This window comes from Ipomoea nil, unplaced genomic scaffold, assembly GCF_001879475.1.
Source record: "Ipomoea nil cultivar Tokyo-kokei standard unplaced genomic scaffold, Asagao_1.1 scaffold1417, whole genome shotgun sequence".
Lineage (NCBI taxonomy): Eukaryota > Viridiplantae > Streptophyta > Magnoliopsida > Solanales > Convolvulaceae > Ipomoea > Ipomoea nil.
The window spans coordinates 19,416-39,114 of record NW_017617845.1 but is presented as its reverse complement, the minus strand read 5'-3'; the positions used below and the strand labels follow the sequence as shown (position 1 = coordinate 39,114).

Below are 19,699 nucleotides of genomic sequence, written 5' to 3'. Positions count from 1 at the left end.
AGTTGCTATTGTCCCACATTGGTTTGGGAAGTGGATTTGCACCACTATTTGTACAAGAGCTCTTCTAAGGCTTCTTAATTTGTATAGCATAGAGCTCTCTCTCTCGCGTAGGAGGGGTGTGCAAATCAAAACCCAATCTGAGTAAATGAAGGTTTGAACTTGTGTAGGGATACCCTATTATAACCCCATCACTAATCACACACTTCATGTGGTGGTATTCCCTTATATTGTAGGATTATTATTTGATTTTTCCAACGAAATATCCGACAATTGGACAAGTATGGATACCCTATTATAACCCATCACTAATCAAGCACTTCTTGTGGTGCTATTTCCTTATTTTGTAGGATAACCACATCACTATTCCCTTATTTTGTAGGGGATTATTATTGGGTTTTACCAACGAAATGTCCCACAAATGGACAAGTAGGGATACCCTATTATAACCCCATCACTAGTCCACACTTCACATGGTCTATTCCTTATTTTGTAGGAGCGGCATGCCACCAAAATGGTGGAGTAATTATGCATTCGCCCACCCTGGGGCTCGAACCCAGGACCACAAGGTTAAGAGCCTTGCGCTCTACCAACTGAGCTAGACGGCAAGTAGTAGTTCATATTTAATATTGGTATTACAATCGAGGCTACAATTATTGAAAATTATTTTACAAGTTACACAATTGAATGAGAGATGGCTTTATTAATAATATACTGATTAAATTTGTTGATAAACATGAAAATTATACAATATTTTTAAAATACAAAAAGACACATTAAACTGTCGCAAAATTAATAATTTTATTAATGAAAACAATTTATATTGAGTGTTTAAATTGCAATGCATATCTTAAAAGATAATAGTCGAATAACATTTGACCTACTAAATTATCAATGCTTAATTGCGGAGTCATGGATCATGATTACCTATTAAGATAAACAATTTACAAGTTTGTTTTTAGTATTTAAGTTTGTTTGAGAGTGGAAGTCTAGAAATATTTTATCGGAGGAAACCGGCGAACATATAATGCTGGAAAAAATATATTAAAATGGCATATTAAGTGGCTATTTTGTGGTAAAAGTATCAGTGTGGTCCAGTTTCGATTTGGGTCGGTTCAAAGTGGATTCGGGTTCTACGTAGTGAGACGAAGAGATTGATATATTGTACGCTCAAACGGATAATCGGTGAATGAGATATTGATTCTCAATGTAGACCAATTTGAGTTGGAAACGTGAAGGGAAAAAGCTTGGGAAGCTTTAGTCCCACATTGGTTTGGGAAGTGGATTTGCACCACTATTTGTACAATAGCTCTTCTAAGGCTTCTTGATTTGTATAGCATAGAGGCTCTCTCTCTCCCGCGTAGGAGGGGTGTGCAAATCAAAACCCAATCTGAGTAAATGAAGGTTTGAACTTGTGTAGGGATACCCTATTATAACCCATAACTAATCACACACACTTCATGTGGTGGTATTCCTTATTTTGTAGGATTATTATTGGATTTTTCCAACGAAATATCTGACAATTGGAAAAGTATGGATACCCTATTATAACCCCATCACTAATCAAGCACTTCTTGTGGTGCTATTCCTTGTTTTGTAGGATAACCACATCACTAATCACACACTTCTTGTGGTGCTATTCCCTTATTTTGTAGGGGATTATTATTGGGTTTTACCAACGAAATGTCCCAGAATTGGACAAGTAGGGATACCCTATTATAACCCCATCAATAGAGACACACTTTACATGGTCTATTCCCTTATTTTGTAGGAGCGGCATGCCACCAAAATGGTGGAATAATTGTGCATTTGCCCACCCTAGGGCTCAAACCCAGGACCACAAGGTTAAGAGCCTTGCGCTCTGCCAACTGAGCTAGACGGGCAAGTAGTTGTTCATATTTAATATTGGTATTACAATCGAGGCTACAATTATTGAAAATTTATTTACAAGTTACACAATTGAATGAGAGATGGCTTTATGAATAATATAATGATTAAATTTGTTGATAAACATTTGTTTTAAAATTAAACAGTATTTTTAAAATACAAAAAAAGACACATTAAACTGTCGTAAAATTAATAATTTTATTAATGAAAACAATTTATATTGAGTGTTTAAATTGCAATGCATATCTTAAAAGATAATAGTCGAATAATATTGACCTACTAAATTATCAATGCTTATATTGCGGAGTCATGGATCATGATTACTTAGTAAGATAAACAATTTACAAGTTTGTTTTTAGTATTTAAGTTTGTTTGAGAGTGGAAGTCTAGAAATATTTATATCGGAGGAAACCGCCGAACATATAATGCTGGAAAAAATATATTAAAATGGCATATTAAGTTGCTATTTTGTGGTAAAAGTATCAGTGTGGTCCAGTTTTCGATTTGGGTCGGTTCAAAGTGGATTCGGGTTCTACGTAGTGAGACGAAGAGTGATATATTGTACGCTCAAAACGGATAATCGGTGAATGAGATATTGATTCTCAAAGTAGACCAATTTGAGTTGGAAACGTGAAGAGAAAAAGCTTGGGAGTTGCTATTGTCCCACATTGGTTTGGGAAGTGGATTTGCACCACTATTTGTACAAGAGCTCTTCTAAGGCTTCTTAATTTGTATAGCATAGAGGCTCTCTCTCTCGCGTAGGAGGGTGTGCAAATCAAAACCCAATCTGAGTAAATGAAGGTTTGAACTTGTGTAGGGATACCCTATTATAACCCATCACTAATCACACTTCATGTGGTGGTATTCCCTTATTTTGTAGGATTATTATTTGATTTTTCCAACGAAATATCCGACAATTGGACAAGTATGGATACCCTATTATAACCCCATCACTAATCAAGCACTTCTTGTGGTGCTATTCCTTATTTTGTAGGATAACCACATCACTATTCCTTATTTTGTAGGGATTATTATTGGGTTTTACCAACGAAATGTCCCACAATTGGACAAGTAGGGATACCCTATTATAACCCCATCAGTCACACACTTCACATGGTCTATTCCCTTATTTTGTAGGAGCGGCATGCCACCAAAATGGTGGAGTAATTATGCATTCGCCCACCCTGGGGCTCGAACCCAGGACCACAAGGTTAAGAGCCTTGCGCTCTACCAACTGAGCTAGACGGCAAGTAGTAGTTCATATTTAATATTGGTATTACAATCGAGGCTACAATTATTGAAAATTAATTTACAAGTTACACAATTGAATGAGAGATGGCTTTATTAATAATATACTGATTAAATTTGTTGATAAACATGAAAATTATACAATATTTTTAAAATACAAAAAGACACATTAAACTGTCGCAAAATTAATAATTTTATTAATGAAAACAATTTATATTGAGTGTTTAAATTGCAATGCATATCTTAAAAGATAATAGTCGAATAACATTTGACCTACTAAATTATCAATGCTTAAATTGCGGAGTCATGGATCATGATTACCTATTAAGATAAACAATTTACAAGTTTGTTTTTAGTATTTAAGTTTGTTTGAGAGTGGAAGTCTAGAAATATTTATATCGGAGGAAACCGCCGAACATATAATGCTGGAAAAAATATATTAAAATGGCATATTAAGTGGCTATTTTGGTAAAAGTATCAGTGTGGTCCAGTTTCGATTTGGGTCGGTTCAAAGTGGATTCGGGTTCTACGTAGTGAGACGAAGAGATTGATATATTGTACGCTCAAAACGGATAATCGGTGAATGAGATATTGATTCTCAATGTAGACCAATTTGAGTTGGAAACGTGAAGGGAAAAAGCTTGGGAGTAGCTTTGTCCCACATTGGTTTGGGAAGTGGATTTGCACCACTATTTGTACAAGAGCTCTTCTAAGGCTTCTTGATTTGTATAGCATAGAGGCTCTCTCTCCCGCGTAGGAGGGGTGTGCAAATCAAAACCCAATCTGAGTAAATGAAGGTTTGAACTTGTGTAGGGATACCCTATTATAACCCCATAACTAATCACACACTTCATGTGGTGGTATTCCCTTATTTTGTAGGATTATTATTGATTTTTCCAACGAAATATCTGACAATTGGAAAGTATGGATACCCTATTATAACCCCATCACTAATCAAGCACTTCTTGTGGTGCTATTCCCTTGTTTTGTAGGATAACCACATCACTAATCACACACTTCTTGTGGTGCTATTCCCTTATTTTGTAGGGATTATTATTGGTTTTACCAACGAAATGTCCCAGAATTGGACAAGTAGGGATACCCTATTATAACCCCATCAATAGAGACACACTTTACATGGTCTATTCCCTTATTTTGTAGGAGCGGCATGCCACCAAAATGGTGGAATAATTGTGCATTTGCCCACCCTGGGGCTCAAACCCAGGACCACAAGGTTAAGAGCCTTGCGCTCTACCAACTGAGCTAGACGGGCAAGTAGTTGTTCATATTTAATATTGGTATTACAATCGAGGCTACAATTATTGAAAATTTATTTACAAGTTACACAATTGAATGAGAGATGGCTTTATGAATAATATAATGATTAAATTTGTTGATAAACATTTGTTTTAAAATTAAACAATTTTTTAAAATACAAAAAGACACATTAAACTGTCGTAAAATTAATAATTTTATTAATGAAAACAATTTATATTGAGTGTTTAAATTGCAATGCATATCTTAAAAGATAATAGTCGAATAACATATTGACCTACTAAATTATCAATGCTTATATTGCGGAGTCATGGATCATGATTACTTAGTAAGATAAACAATTTACAAGTTTGTTTTTAGTATTTAAGTTTTTTGAGAGTGGAAGTCTAGAAATATTTATATCGGAGGAAACCGCCGAACATATAATGCTGGAAAAAAATATATTAAAATGGCATATTAAGTGCTATTTTGTGGTAAAAGTATCAGTGTGGTCCAGTTTCGATTTGGGTCGGTTCAAAGTGGATTCGGGTTCTACGTAGTGAGACGAAGAGTGATATATTGTACGCTCAAAACGGATAATCGGTGAATGAGATATTGATTCTCAAAGTAGACCAATTTGAGTTGGAAACGTGAAGAGAAAAAGCTTGGGAGTTGCTATTGTCCCACATTGGTTTGGGAAGTGGATTTGCACCACTATTTGTACAAGAGCTCTTCTAAGGCTTCTTAATTTGTATAGCATAGAGGCTCTCTCTCTCGCGTAGGAGGGGTGTGCAAATCAAAAACCCAATCTGAGTAAATGAAGGTTTGAACTTGTGTAGGGATACCCTATTATAACCCCATCACTAATCACACACTTCATGTGGTGGTATTCCCTTATTTGTAGGATTATTATTTGATTTTTCCAACGAAATATCCGACAATTGGACAAGTATGGATACCCTATTATAACCCCATCACTAATCAAGCACTTCTTGTGGTGCTATTTCCTTATTTTGTAGGATAACCACATCACTATTCCCTTATTTTGTAGGGGATTATTATTGGGTTTTACCAACGAAATGTCCCAAATTGGACAAGTAGGGATACCCTATTATAACCCCATCACTAGTCACACACTTCACATGGTCTATTCCCTTATTTTGTAGGAGCGGCATGCCACCAAAATGGTGGAGTAATTATGCATTCGCCCACCTTGGGCTCGAACCCAGGACCACAAGGTTAAGAGCCTTGCGCTCTACCAACTGAGCTAGACGGGCAAGTAGTAGTTCATATTTAATATTGGTATTACAATCGAGGCTACAATTATTGAAAATTAATTTACAAGTTACACAATTGAATGAGAGATGGCTTTATTAATAATATACTGATTAAATTTGTTGATAAACATGAAAATTATACAATATTTTTAAAATACAAAAAGACACATTAAACTGTCGCAAAATTAATAATTTTATTAATGAAAACAATTTATATTGAGTGTTTAAATTGCAATGCATATCTTAAAAGATAATAGTCGAATAACATTTGACCTACTAAATTATCAATGCTTATATTGCGGAGTCATGGATCATGATTACCTATTAAGATAAACAATTTACAAGTTTGTTTTTAGTATTTAAGTTTGTTTGAGAGTGGAAGTCTAGAAATATTTATATCGGAGGAAACCGCCGAACATATAATGCTGGAAAAAATATATTAAAATGGCATATTAAGTGGCTATTTTGTGGTAAAAGTATCAGTGTGGTCCAGTTTCGATTTGGGTCGGTTCAAAGTGGATTCGGGTTCTACGTAGTGAGACGAAGAGATTGATATATTGTACGCTCAAAACGGATAATCGGTGAATGAGATATTGATTCTCAATGTAGACCAATTTGAGTTGGAAACGTGAAGGGAAAAAGCTTGGGAGTAGCTTTGTCCCATTGGTTTGGGAAGTGGATTTGCACCACTATTTGTACAATAGCTCTTCTAAGGCTTCTTGATTTGTATAGCATAGAGGCTCTCTCTCCCGCGTAGGAGGGTGTGCAAATCAAAACCCAATCTGAGTAAATGAAGGTTTGAACTTGTGTAGGGATACCCTATTATAAACCCATAACTAATCACACACTTCATGTGGTGGTATTCCCTTATTTTGTAGGATTATTATTGGATTTTTCAACGAAATATCTGACAATTGGAAAAGTATGGATACCCTATTATAACCCCATCACTAATCAAGCACTTCTTGTGGTGCTATTCCCTTGTTTTGTAGGATAACCACATCACTAATCACACACTTCTTGTGGTGCTATTCCCTTATTTTGTAGGGGATTATTATTGGGTTTTACCAACGAAATGTCCCAGAATTGGACAAGTAGGGATACCCTATTATAACCCCATCAATAGAGACACACTTTACATGGTCTATTCCCTTATTTTGTAGGAGCGGCATGCCACCAAAATGGTGGAATAATTGTGCATTTGCCCACCCTGGGCTCAAACCCAGGACCACAAGGTTAAGAGCCTTGCGCTCTACCAACTGAGCTAGACGGGCAAGTAGTTGTTCATATTAATATTGGTATTACAATCGAGGCTACAATTATTGAAAATTTATTTACAAGTTACACAATTGAATGAGAGATGGCTTTATGAATAATATACTGATTAAATTTGTTGATAAACATTGTTTTAAAATTAAACAGTATTTTTAAAATACAAAAAAAAGACACATTAAACTGTCGTAAAATTAATATTTTATTAATGAAAACAATTTATATTGAGTGTTTAAATTGCAATGCATATCTTAAAAGATAATAGTCGAATAACATATTGACCTACTAAATTATCAATGCTTATATTGCGGAGTCATGGATCATGATTACTTAGTAAGATAAACAATTTACAAGTTTGTTTTTAGTATTTAAGTTTGTTTGAGAGTGGAAGTCTAGAAATATTTATATCGGAGGAAACCGCCGAACATATAATGCTGGAAAAAATATATTAAAATGGCATATTAAGTGCTATTTTGTGGTAAAAGTATCAGTGTGGTCCAGTTTCGATTTGGGTCGGTTCAAAGTGGATTCGGGTTCTACGTAGTGAGACGAAGAGTGATATATTGTACGCTCAAAACGGATAATCGGTGAATGAGATATTGATTCTCAAAGTAGACCAATTTGAGTTGGAAACGTGAAGAGAAAAAGCTTGGGAGTTGCTATTGTCCCACATTGGTTTGGGAAGTGGATTTGCACCACTATTTGTACAAGAGCTCTTCTAAGGCTTCTTAATTTGTATAGCATAGAGGCTCTCTCTCTCGCGTAGGAGGGTGTGCAAATCAAAACCCAATCTGAGTAAATGAAGGTTTGAACTTGTGTAGGGATACCCTATTATAACCCCATCACTAATCACACACTTCATGTGGTGGTATTCCCTTATTTTGGATTATTATTTGATTTTTCCAACGAAATATCCGACAATTGGACAAGTATGGATACCCTATTATAACCCCATCACTAATCAAGCACTTCTTGTGGTGCTATTCCTTATTTTGTAGGATAACCACATCACTATTCCCTTATTTTGTAGGGGATTATTATTGGGTTTTACCAACGAAATGTCCCACAATTGGACAAGTAGGGATACCCTATTATAACCCCATCACTAGACACACTTCACATGGTCTATTCCCTTATTTTGTAGGAGCGGCATGCCACCAAAATGGTGAGTAATTATGCATTCGCCCACCCTGGGGCTCGAACCCAGGACCACAAGGTTAAGAGCCTTGCGCTCTACCAACTGAGCTAGACGGCAAGTAGTAGTTCATATTTAATATTGGTATTACAATCGAGGCTACAATTATTGAAAATTATTTACAAGTTACACAATTGAATGAGAGATGGCTTTATTAATAATATACTGATTAAATTTGTTGATAAACATGAAAATTATACAATATTTTTAAAATACAAAAAGACACATTAAACTGTCGCAAAATTAATAATTTTATTAATGAAAACAATTTATATTGAGTGTTTAAATTGCAATGCATATCTTAAAAGATAATAGTCGAATAACATTTGACCTACTAAATTATCAATGCTTAAATTGCGGAGTCATGGATCATGATTACTTGATAAACAATTTACAAGTTTGTTTTTAGTATTTAAGTTTGTTTGAGAGTGGAAGTCTAGAAATATTTATATCGGAGGAAACCGCGAACATATAATGCTGGAAAAAATATATTAAAATGGCATATTAAGTGGCTATTTTGTGGTAAAAGTATCAGTGTGGTCCAGTTTCGATTTGGGTCGGTTCAAAGTGGATTCGGGTTCTACGTAGTGAGACGAAGAGATTGATATATTGTACGCTCAAAACGGATAATCGGTGAATGAGATATTGATTCTCAAAGTAGACCAATTTGAGTTGGAAACGTGAAGGGAAAAAGCTTGGGAGTAGCTTTGTCCCACATTGGTTTGGGAAGTGGATTTGCACCACTATTTGTACAATAGCTCTTCTAAGGCTTCTTGATTTGTATAGCATAGAGGCTCTCTCTCCCGCGTAGGAGGGTGTGCAAATCAAAACCCAATCTGAGTAAATGAAGGTTTGAACTTGTGTAGGGATACCCTATTATAACCCCATCACTAATCACACACTTCATGTGGTGGTATTCCCTTATTTTGTAGGATTATTATTGGATTTTTCCAACGAAATATCTGACAATTGGAAAGTATGGATACCCTATTATAACCCCATCACTAATCAAGCACTTCTTTGTGGTGCTATTCCCTTGTTTTGTAGGATAACCACATCACTAATCACACACTTATTCCCTTATTTTGTAGGGGATTATTATTGGGTTTTACCAACGAAATGTCCCAGAATTGGACAAGTAGGGATACCCTATTATAACCCCATTAGAAACACACACTTACATTCCCTTATTTTGTAGGAGCGGCATGCCACCAAAATGGTGGAATAATTGTGCATTTGCCCACCCTGGGGCTCAAACCCAGGACCACAAGGTTAAGAGCCTTGCGCTCTACCAACTGAGCTAGACGGGCAAGTAGTTGTTCATATTTAATATTGGTATTACAATCGAGGCTACAATTATTGAAAATTTATTTACAAGTTACACAATTGAATGAGAGATGGCTTTATTAATAATATACTGATTAAATTTGTTGATAAACATGTTTTAAAATTAAACAATATTTTTAAAATACAAAAAGACACATTAAACTGTCGTAAAATTAATAATTTTATTAATGAAAACAATTTATATTGAGTGTTTAAATTGCAATGCATATCTTAAAAGATAATAGTCGAATAACATATTGACCTACTAAATTATCAATGCTTATATTGCGGAGTCATGGATCATGATTACTTAGTAAGATAAACAATTTACAAGTTTGTTTTTTAGTATTTAAGTTTGTTTGAGAGTGGAAGTCTAGAAATATTTATATCGGAGGAAACCGCCGAACATATAATGCTGGAAAAAATATATTAAAATGGCATATTAAGTTGCTATTTTGTGTAAAAGTATCAGTGTGGTCCAGTTTCGATTTGGGTCGGTTCAAAGTGGATTCGGGTTCTACGTAGTGAGACGAAGAGTGATATATTGTACGCTCAAAACGGATAATCGGTGAATGAGATATTGATTCTCAAAGTAGACAATTTGAGTTGGAAACGTGAAGAGAAAAGCTTGGGAGTTGCTATTGTCCCACATTGGTTTGGGAAGTGGATTTGCACACTATTTGTACAAGAGCTCTTCTAAGGCTTCTTAATTTGTATAGCATAGAGGCTCTCTCTCTCGCGTAGGAGGGGTGTGCAAATCAAAACCCAATCTGAGTAAATGAAGGTTTGAACTTGTGTAGGGATACCTATATAACCCATCACTAACACACACTTCATGTGGTGGTATTCCCTTATATTGTAGGATTATTATTTGATTTTTCCAACGAAATATCCGACAATTGGACAAGTATGGATACCCTATTATAACCCATCACTAATCAAGCACTTCTTGTGGTGCTATTTCCTTATTTTTGTAGGATAACCACATCACTATTCCCTTATTTTGTAGGGGATTATTATTGGGTTTTACCAACGAAATGTCCCACAAATGGACAAGTAGGGATACCCCCTATTATAACCCCATCACTAGTCACACACTTCACATGTCTATTCCCTTATTTTGTAGGAGCGGCATGCCACCAAAATGGTGAGTAATTATGCATTCGCCCACCCTGGGGCTCGAACCCAGGACCACAAGGTTAAGAGCCTTGCGCTCTACCAACTGAGCTAGACGGGCAAGTAGTTACACAATTGTTCATATACAATATTTTTAAAATTGCAATGCAATATTGGCTTAAATTATTTAGTATTTAAGTTTGTTTGAGACATATCGAGGCTACAATTAGCTCTTCTTGAAAATGCAAATCAAAACCCAAATTTACAAGATACCCTATTTACTAATCAAGCACACTTCTTGTGGTGCTATTACCAACGAAATGTCCCAGAATGAGAGACACACTTTACATGGTCTATTCCTTATTTTGTAGGAGCGGCATGCCACCAAAATGGTGGAATAATTGTGCATTTGCCCACCCTAGGGCTCAAACCCAGGACCAAAGGTTAAGAGCCTTGCGCTCTGCCAACTGAGCTAGACGGGCAAGTAGTTGTTCATATTTAATATTGGTATTACAATCGAGGCTATTATAGAAAATTTATTTACAAGTTACACAATTGAATGAGAGATGGCTTTATGAATAATATAATGATTAAATTTGTTGATAAACATTTGTTTTAAAATTAAACAGTATTTTTAAAATACAAAAAAAAGACATTAAACTGTCGTAAAATTAATAATTTTATTAATGAAAACAATTTATATTGAGTGTTTAAATTGCAATGCATATCTTAAAAGATAATAGTCGAATAACATATTGACCTACTAAATTATCAATGCTTATATTGCGGAGTCATGGATCATGATTACTTAGTAAGATAAACAATTTACAAGTTTGTTTTTAGTATTTAAGTTTGTTTGAGAGTGGAAGTCTAGAAATATTTATATCGGAGGAAACCGCCGAACATATAATGCTGGAAAAAATATATTAAAATGGCATATTAAGTGCTATTTTGTGGTAAAAGTATCAGTGTGGTCCAGTTTCGATTTGGGTCGGTTCAAAGTGGATTCGGGTTCTACGTAGTGAGACGAAGAGTGATATATTGTACGCTCAAAACGGATAATCGGTGAATGAGATATTGATTCTCAAAGTAGACCAATTTGAGTTGGAAACGTGAAGAGAAAAAGCTTGGGAGTTGCTATTGTCCCACATTGGTTTGGGAAGTGGATTTGCACCACTATTTGTACAAGAGCTCTTCTAAGGCTTCTTAATTTGTATAGCATAGAGGCTCTCTCTCTCGCGTAGGAGGGGTGTGCAAATCAAAACCCAATCTGAGTAAATGAAGGTTTGAACTTGTGTAGGGATACCCTATTATAACCCCATCACTAATCACACACTTCATGTGGTGGTATTCCCTTATATTGTAGGATTATTATTTGATTTTTCCAACGAAATATCCGACAATTGGACAAGTATGGATACCCTATTATAACCCCATCACTAATCAAGCACTTCTTGTGGTGCTATTTCCTTATTTTGTAGGATAACCACATCACTATTCCCTTATTTTTAGGGGATTATTATTGGGTTTTACCAACGAAATGTCCCAGAATTGGACAAGTAGGGATACCCTATTATAACCCCATCAATAGAGACACACTTTACATGGTCTATTCCTTTATTTTGTAGGAGCGGCATGCCACCAAAATGGTGGAGTAATTATGCATTCGCCCACCTTGGGGCTCGAACCCAGGACCACAAGGTTAAGAGCCTTGCGCTCTACCAACTGAGCTAGACGGGCAAGTAGTAGTTCATATTTAATATTGGTATTACAATCGAGGCTACAATTATTGAAAATTAATTTACAAGTTACACAATTGAATGAGAGATGGCTTTATTAATAATATACTGATTAAATTTGTTGATAAACATGAAAATTATACAATATTTTTAAAATACAAAAAGACACATTAAACTGTCGCAAAATTAATAATTTTATTAATGAAAACAATTTATATTGAGTGTTTAAATTGCAATGCATATCTTAAAAGATAATAGTCGAATAACATTTGACCTACTAAATTATCAATGCTTAAATTGCGGAGTCATGGATCATGATTACCTATTAAGATAAACAATTTACAAGTTTGTTTTTAGTATTTAAGTTTGTTTGAGAGTGGAAGTCTAGAAATATTTATATCGGAGGAAACCGCCGAACATATAATGCTGGAAAAAATATATTAAAATGGCATATTAAGTGGCTATTTTGTGGTAAAAGTATCAGTGTGGTCCAGTTTCGATTTGGGTCGGTTCAAAGTGGATTCGGGTTCTACGTAGTGAGACGAAGAGATTGATATATTGTACGCTCAAAACGGATAATCGGTGAATGAGATATTGATTCTCAATGTAGACCAATTTGAGTTGGAAACGTGAAGGGAAAAAGCTTGGGAGTAGCTTTAGTCCCACATTGGTTTGGGAAGTGGATTTGCACCACTATTTGTACAATAGCTCTTCTAAGGCTTCTTGATTTGTATAGCATAGAGGCTCTCTCTCCCGCGTAGGAGGGTGTGCAAATCAAAACCCAATCTGAGTAAATGAAGGTTTGAACTTGTGTAGGGATACCCTATTATAACCCCATAACTAATCACACACTTCATGTGGTGGTATTCCCTTATTTTGTAGGATTATTATTTGATTTTTCCAACGAAATATCGACAATTGGACAAGTATGGATACCCTATTATAACCCCATCACTAATCAAGCACTTCTTGTGGTGCTATTCCTTATTTTGTAGGATAACCACATCACTATTATTATTTTGTAGGGGATTATTATTGGGTTTTACCAACGAAATGTCCCAGAATTGGACAAGTAGGGATACCCTATTATAACCCCATCAATAGAGACACACTTTACATGGTCTATTCCCTTATTTTGTAGGAGCGGCATGCCACCAAAATGGTGGTAATTATGCATTCGCCCACCTTGGGGCTCGAACCCAGGACCACAAGGTTAAGAGCCTTGCGCTCTTGAGCTAGACCAAGTAGTAGTTCATATTTAATATTGGTATTACAATCGAGGCTACAATTATTGAAAATTAATTTACAAGTTACACAATTGAATGAGAGATGGCTTTATTAATAATATACTGATTAAATTTGTTGATAAACATGAAAATTATACAATATTTTTAAAATACAAAAAGACACATTAAACCCAATTTATATTGAGTGTTTAAAAATGCATATCTTAAAAGATAATAGTCGAATAACATTTGACCTACTAAATTATCAATGCTTATATTGCGGAGTCATGGATCATGATTACTATTAAGATAAACACTAATCATTCGGGTTCTACGTAGTGAGACGAAGAGATTGATATATTGTACGCTCAAAACGGATAATCGGTGAATGAGATATTGATTCTCAATGTAGACCAATTTGAGTTGGAAACGTGAAGGGAAAAAGCTGGGAGTAGCTTTAGTCCACATTGGTTTGGGAGTGGATTTGCACCACTATTTGTACAATAGCTCTTCTAAGGCTTCTTGATTTGTATAGCATAGAGGCTCTCTCTCCCGCGTAGGAGGGTGTGCAAATCAAAACCCAATCTGAGTAAATGAAGGTTTGAACTTGTGTAGGGATACCCTATTATAACCCCATAACTAATCACACACTTCATGTGGTGGTATTCCTATTTTGTAGGATTATTATTGGATTTTTCAACGAAAATCTGACAATTGGAAAAGTATGGATACCCTATTATAACCATCACTAATCAAGCAATTCCCTTGTTTTGTAGGATAACCACATCACTAATCACACACTTCTTGTGGTGCTATTCCCACCAACGAAATGTCCCAGAATTGGACAAGTGGTAGAGACACACTTTACATGGTCTTTCCCTTATTTTGTAGGAGCGGCATGCCACCAAAATGGTGGAATAATTGTGCATTTGCCCACCCTAGGGCTCAAACCCAGGACCACAAGGTTAAGAGCCTTGCGCTCTGCCAACTGAGCTAGACGCGCAAGTAGTTGTTCATATTTAATATTGGTATTACAATCGAGGCTACAATTATAGAAAATTTATTTACAAGTTACACAATTGAATGAGAGATGGCTTTATGAATAATATAATGATTAAATTTGTTGATAAACATTTGTTTTAAAATTAAACAGTATTTTTAAAATACAAAAAAAAGACACATTAAACTGTCGTAAAATTAATAATTTTATTAATGAAAACAATTTATATGAGTGTTTAATTGCAATGCATATCTTAAAAGATAATAGTCGAATAACATATTGACCTACTAAATTATCAATGCTTATATTGCGGAGTCATGGATCATGATTACTTAGTAAGATAAACAATTTACAAGTTTGTTTTAGTATTTAAGTTTGTTTGAGAGTGGAAGTCTAGAAATATTTATATCGGAGGAAACCGCCGAACATATAATGCTTGGAAAAAAATATATTAAAATGGCATATTAAGTTGCTATTTTGTGGTAAAAGTATCAGTGTGGTCCAGTTTCGATTTGGGTCGGTTCAAAGTGGATTCGGGTTCTACGTAGTGAGACGAAGAGTGATATATTGTACGCTCAAAAACGGATAATCGCTGAATGAGATATTGATTCTCAAAGTAGACCAATTTGAGTTGGAAACGTGAAGAGAAAAAGCTTGGGAGTTGCTATTGTCCCACATTGGTTTGGGAAGTGGATTTGCACCACTATTTGTACAAGAGCTCTTCTAAGGCTTCTTAATTGGTACAGCATAGAGGCTCTCTCTCTCGCGTAGGAGGGGTGTGCAAATCAAAACCCAAACTGAGTAAATGAAGGTTTGAACTTGTGTAGGGATACCCTATTATAACCCCATCACTAATCACACACTTCATGTGGTGGTATTCCCTTATATTGTAGGATTATTATTTGATTTTTCCAACGAAATATCCGACAATTGGACAAGTATGGATACCCTATTATAACCCCATCACTAATCAAGCACATCTTGTGGTGCTATTTCCTTATTTTGTAGGATAACCACATCACTATTCCCTTATTTTGTAGGGGATTATTATTGGGTTTTACCAACGAAATGTCCCACAAATGGACAAGTAGGCATACCCCCTATTATAACCCCATCACTAGTCACACACTTCACATAGTCTATTCCCTTATTTTGTAGGAGCGGCATGCCACCAAAATGGTGGAGTAATTATGCATTCGCCCACCCTGGGGCTCGAACCCAGGACCACAAGGTTAAGAGCCTTGCGCTCTACCAACTGAGCTAGACGGGCAAGTAGTAGTTCATATTTAATATTGGTATTACAATCGAGGCTACAATTATTGAAAATTAATTTACAAGTTACACAATTGAATGAGAGATGGCTTTATTAATAATATACTGATTAAATTTGTTGATAAACATGAAAATTATACAATATTTTTAAAATACAAAAAGACACATTAAACTGTCGCAAAATTAATAATTTTATTAATGAAAACAATTTATATTGAGTGTTTAAATTGCAATGCATATCTTAAAAGCTTGGGAGTTGCTATTGTCCCACATTGGTTTGGGAAGTGGATTTGCACCACTATTTGTACAAGAGCTCTTCTAAGGCTTCTTAATTTGTATAGCATAGAGGCTCTCTCTCTCGCGTAGGAGGGGTGTGCAAATCAAAACCCAATCTGAGTAAATGAAGGTTTGAACTTGTGTAGGGATACCCTATTATAACCCCATCACTAATCACACACTTCATGTGGTGGTATTCCCTTATATTGTAGGATTATTATTTGATTTTTCCAACGAAATATCCGACAATTGGACAAGTATGGATACCCTATTATAACCCCATCACTAATCAAGCACATCTTGTGGTGCTATTTCCTTATTTTGTAGGATAACCACATCACTATTCCCTTATTTTTTAGGGGATTATTATTGGGTTTTACCAACGAAATGTCCCAGAATTGGACAAGTAGGGATACCCTATTATAACCCCATCAATAGAGACACACTTTACATGGTCTATTCCTTTATTTTGTAGGAGCGGCATGCCACCAAAATGGTGGAGTAATTATGCATTCGCCCACCTTGGGGCTCGAACCCAGGACCTCAAGGTTAAGAGCCTTGCGCTCTACCAACTGAGCTAGACGGGCAAGTAGTAGTTCATATTTAATATTGGTATTACAATCGAGGCTACAATTATTGAAAATTAATTTACAAGTTACACAATTGAATGAGAGATGGCTTTATTAATAATATACTGATTAAATTTGTTGATAAACATGAAAATTATACAATATTTTTAAAATACAAAAAGACACATTAAACTATCGCAAAATTAATAATTTTATTAATGAAAACAATTTATATTGAGTGTTTAAATAGCAATGCATATCTTAAAAGATAATAGTCGAATAACATTTGACCTACTAAATTATCAATGCTTAAATTGCGGAGTCATGGATCATGATTACCTATTAAGATAAACAATTTACAAGTTTGCTTTTAGTATTTAAGTTTGTTAGAGAGTGGAAGTCTAGAAATATTTATATCGGAAGAAACCGCCGAACATATAATGCTGGAAAAAATATATTAAAATGGCATATTAAGTGGCTATTTTGTGGTAAAAGTATCAGCGTGGTCCAGTTTCGATTTGGGTCGGTTCAAAGTGGATTCGGGTTCTACGTAGTGAGACGAAGAGATTGATATATTGTACGCTCAAAACGGATAATCGGTGAATGAGATATTGATTCTCAATGTAGACCAATTTGAGTTGGAAACGTGAAGGGAAAAAGCTTGGGAGTAGCTTTAGTCCCACATTGGTTTGGGAAGTGGATTTGCACCACTATTTGTACAATAGCTCTTCTAAGGCTTCTTGATTTGTATAACATAGAGGCTCTCTCTCTCGCGTAGGAGGGGTGTGCAAATCAAAACCCAATCTGAGTAAATGAAGGTTTGAACTTGTGTAGGGATACCCTATTATAACCCCATAACTAATCACACACTTCATGTGGTGGTATTCCCTTATTTTGTAGGATTATTATTAGATTTTTCCAACGAAATATCTGACAATTGGAAAAGTATGGATAACCTATTATAACCCCATCACTAATCAAGCACTTCTTGTGGTGCTATTCCCTTGTTTTGTAGGATAACCACATCACTAATCACACACTTCTTGTGGTGCTATTCCCTTATTTTGTAGGGGATTATTATTGGGTTTTACCAACGAAATGTCCCAGAATTGGACAAGTAGGGATACCCTATTATAACCCCATCAATAGAGACACACTTTACATGGTCTATTCCCTTATTTTGTAGGAGCGGCATGCCACCAAAATGGTGGAATAATTGTGCATTTGCCAACCCTAGGGCTCAAACCCAGGACCACAAGGTTAAGAGCCTTGCGCTCTGCCAACTGAGCTAGACGGGCAAGTAGTTGTTCATATTTAATATTGGTATTACAATCGAGGCTACAATTATAGAAAATTTATTTACAAGTTACACAATTGAATGAGAGATGGCTTTATGAATAATATAATGATTAAATTTGTTGATAAACATTTGTTTTAAAATTAAACAGTATTTTTAAAATACAAAAAAAAGACACATTAAACTGTCGTAAAATTAATAATTTTATTAATGAAAACAATTTATATTGAGTGTTTAAATTGCAATGCATATCTTAAAAGATAATAGTCGAATAACATATTGACCTACTAAATTATCAATGCTTATATTGCGGAGTCATGGATCATGATTACTTAGTAAGATAAACAATTTACAAGTTTGTTTTTAGTATTTAAGTTTGTTTGAGAGTGGAAGTCTAGAAATATTTATATCGGAGGAAACCGCCGAACATATAATGCTGGAAAAAATATATTAAAATGGCATATTAAGTTGCTATTTTGTGGTAAAAGTATCAGTGTGGTCCAGTTTCGATTTGGGTCGGTTCAAAGTGGATTCGGGTTCTACGTAGTGAGACGAAGAGTGATATATTGTACGCTCAAAACGGATAATCGCTGAATGAGATATTGATTCTCAAAGTAGACCAATTTGAGTTGGAAACGTGAAGAGAAAAAGCTTGAGAGTTGCTATTGTCCCACATTGGTTTGGGAAGTGGATTTGCACCACTATTTGTACAAGAGCTCTTCTAAGGCTTCTTAATTGGTACAGCATAGAGGCTCTCTCTCTCGCGTAGGAGGGGTGTGCAAATCAAAACCCAAACTGAGTAAATGAAGGTTTGAACTTGTGTAGGGATACCCTATTATAACCCCATCACTAATCACACACTTCATGAGGTGGTATTCCCTTATTTTGTAGGATTATTATTTGATTTTTCCAACGAAATATCCGACAATTGGACAAGTATGGACCCATCACTAATCACACACTTCATGAGGTGGTATTCCCTGATTTTGTAGGATTATTATTTGATTTTTCCATCGAAATATCCGACAATTGGACAAGTATGGATACCCTATTATAACCCCATCACTAATCAAGCACTTCTTGTGGTGCGTTTTCCTTATTTTGTAAGATAACCACATCACTATTCCCTTATTTTGTAGGGGATTATTATTGGGCTTTACCAACGAAATGTCCCAGAATTGGACAAGTAGGGATACCCTATTATAACCCCATCAATAGAGACACACTTTACATGGTCTATTCCCTTATTTTGTAGGAGCGGCATGCCACCAAAATGGTGGAGTAATTATGCATTCGCCCACCTTGGGGCTCGAACCCAGGACCACAAGGTTAAGAGCCTTGCGCTCTACCAACTGAGCTAGACGGGCAAGTAGTAGTTCATATTTAATATTGGTATTACAATCGAGGCTACAATTATTGAAAATTAATTTACAAGTTACACAATTGAATGAGAGATGGCTTTATTAATAATATACTGATTAAATTTGTTGATAAACATGAAAATTATACAATATTTTTAAAATACAAAAAGACACATTAAACTGTCGCAAAATTAATAATTTTATTAATGAAAATAATTTATATTGAGTGTTTAAATTGCAATGCATATCTTAAAAGATAATAGTCGAATAACATTTGACCTACTAAATTATCAATGCTTAAATTGCGGAGTCATGGATCATGATTACCTATTAAGATAAACAATTTACAAGTTTTTTTTTAGTATTTAAGTTTGTTTGAGAGTGGAA

General features: G+C 35.2%; 12 non-coding genes across 12 annotated transcripts; all 12 read right to left on the bottom strand.

Moving 5' to 3' along the window:
* Positions 1 to 532: 532 nt before the first annotated feature.
* TRNAK-CUU lies at positions 533 to 604 on the bottom strand. Its single transcript has one exon. It is a non-coding gene; the product is annotated as a tRNA-Lys (tRNA).
* A 2,456-nt stretch (positions 605 to 3,060) lies between these two features.
* TRNAK-CUU lies at positions 3,061 to 3,132 on the bottom strand. Its single transcript has one exon. It is a non-coding gene; the product is annotated as a tRNA-Lys (tRNA).
* Positions 3,133 to 4,332: 1,200 nt separating this feature from the next.
* TRNAK-CUU lies at positions 4,333 to 4,405 on the bottom strand. Its single transcript has one exon. It is a non-coding gene; the product is annotated as a tRNA-Lys (tRNA).
* Positions 4,406 to 5,591: 1,186 nt separating this feature from the next.
* Positions 5,592 to 5,663, bottom strand: TRNAK-CUU. Its single transcript has one exon. It is a non-coding gene; the product is annotated as a tRNA-Lys (tRNA).
* Positions 5,664 to 6,865: 1,202 nt separating this feature from the next.
* Positions 6,866 to 6,937, bottom strand: TRNAK-CUU. Its single transcript has one exon. It is a non-coding gene; the product is annotated as a tRNA-Lys (tRNA).
* A 1,180-nt stretch (positions 6,938 to 8,117) lies between these two features.
* On the bottom strand, positions 8,118 to 8,189 carry TRNAK-CUU. Its single transcript has one exon. It is a non-coding gene; the product is annotated as a tRNA-Lys (tRNA).
* Positions 8,190 to 9,367: 1,178 nt separating this feature from the next.
* On the bottom strand, positions 9,368 to 9,440 carry TRNAK-CUU. The gene has a single exon. It is a non-coding gene; the product is annotated as a tRNA-Lys (tRNA).
* Positions 9,441 to 10,620: 1,180 nt separating this feature from the next.
* TRNAK-CUU lies at positions 10,621 to 10,693 on the bottom strand. The gene has a single exon. It is a non-coding gene; the product is annotated as a tRNA-Lys (tRNA).
* Positions 10,694 to 12,239: 1,546 nt separating this feature from the next.
* On the bottom strand, positions 12,240 to 12,312 carry TRNAK-CUU. The gene has a single exon. It is a non-coding gene; the product is annotated as a tRNA-Lys (tRNA).
* Positions 12,313 to 15,734: 3,422 nt separating this feature from the next.
* TRNAK-CUU lies at positions 15,735 to 15,807 on the bottom strand. Its single transcript has one exon. It is a non-coding gene; the product is annotated as a tRNA-Lys (tRNA).
* Positions 15,808 to 16,599: 792 nt separating this feature from the next.
* On the bottom strand, positions 16,600 to 16,672 carry TRNAK-CUU. Its single transcript has one exon. It is a non-coding gene; the product is annotated as a tRNA-Lys (tRNA).
* A 2,573-nt stretch (positions 16,673 to 19,245) lies between these two features.
* On the bottom strand, positions 19,246 to 19,318 carry TRNAK-CUU. The gene has a single exon. It is a non-coding gene; the product is annotated as a tRNA-Lys (tRNA).
* Positions 19,319 to 19,699: the final 381 nt, after the last annotated feature.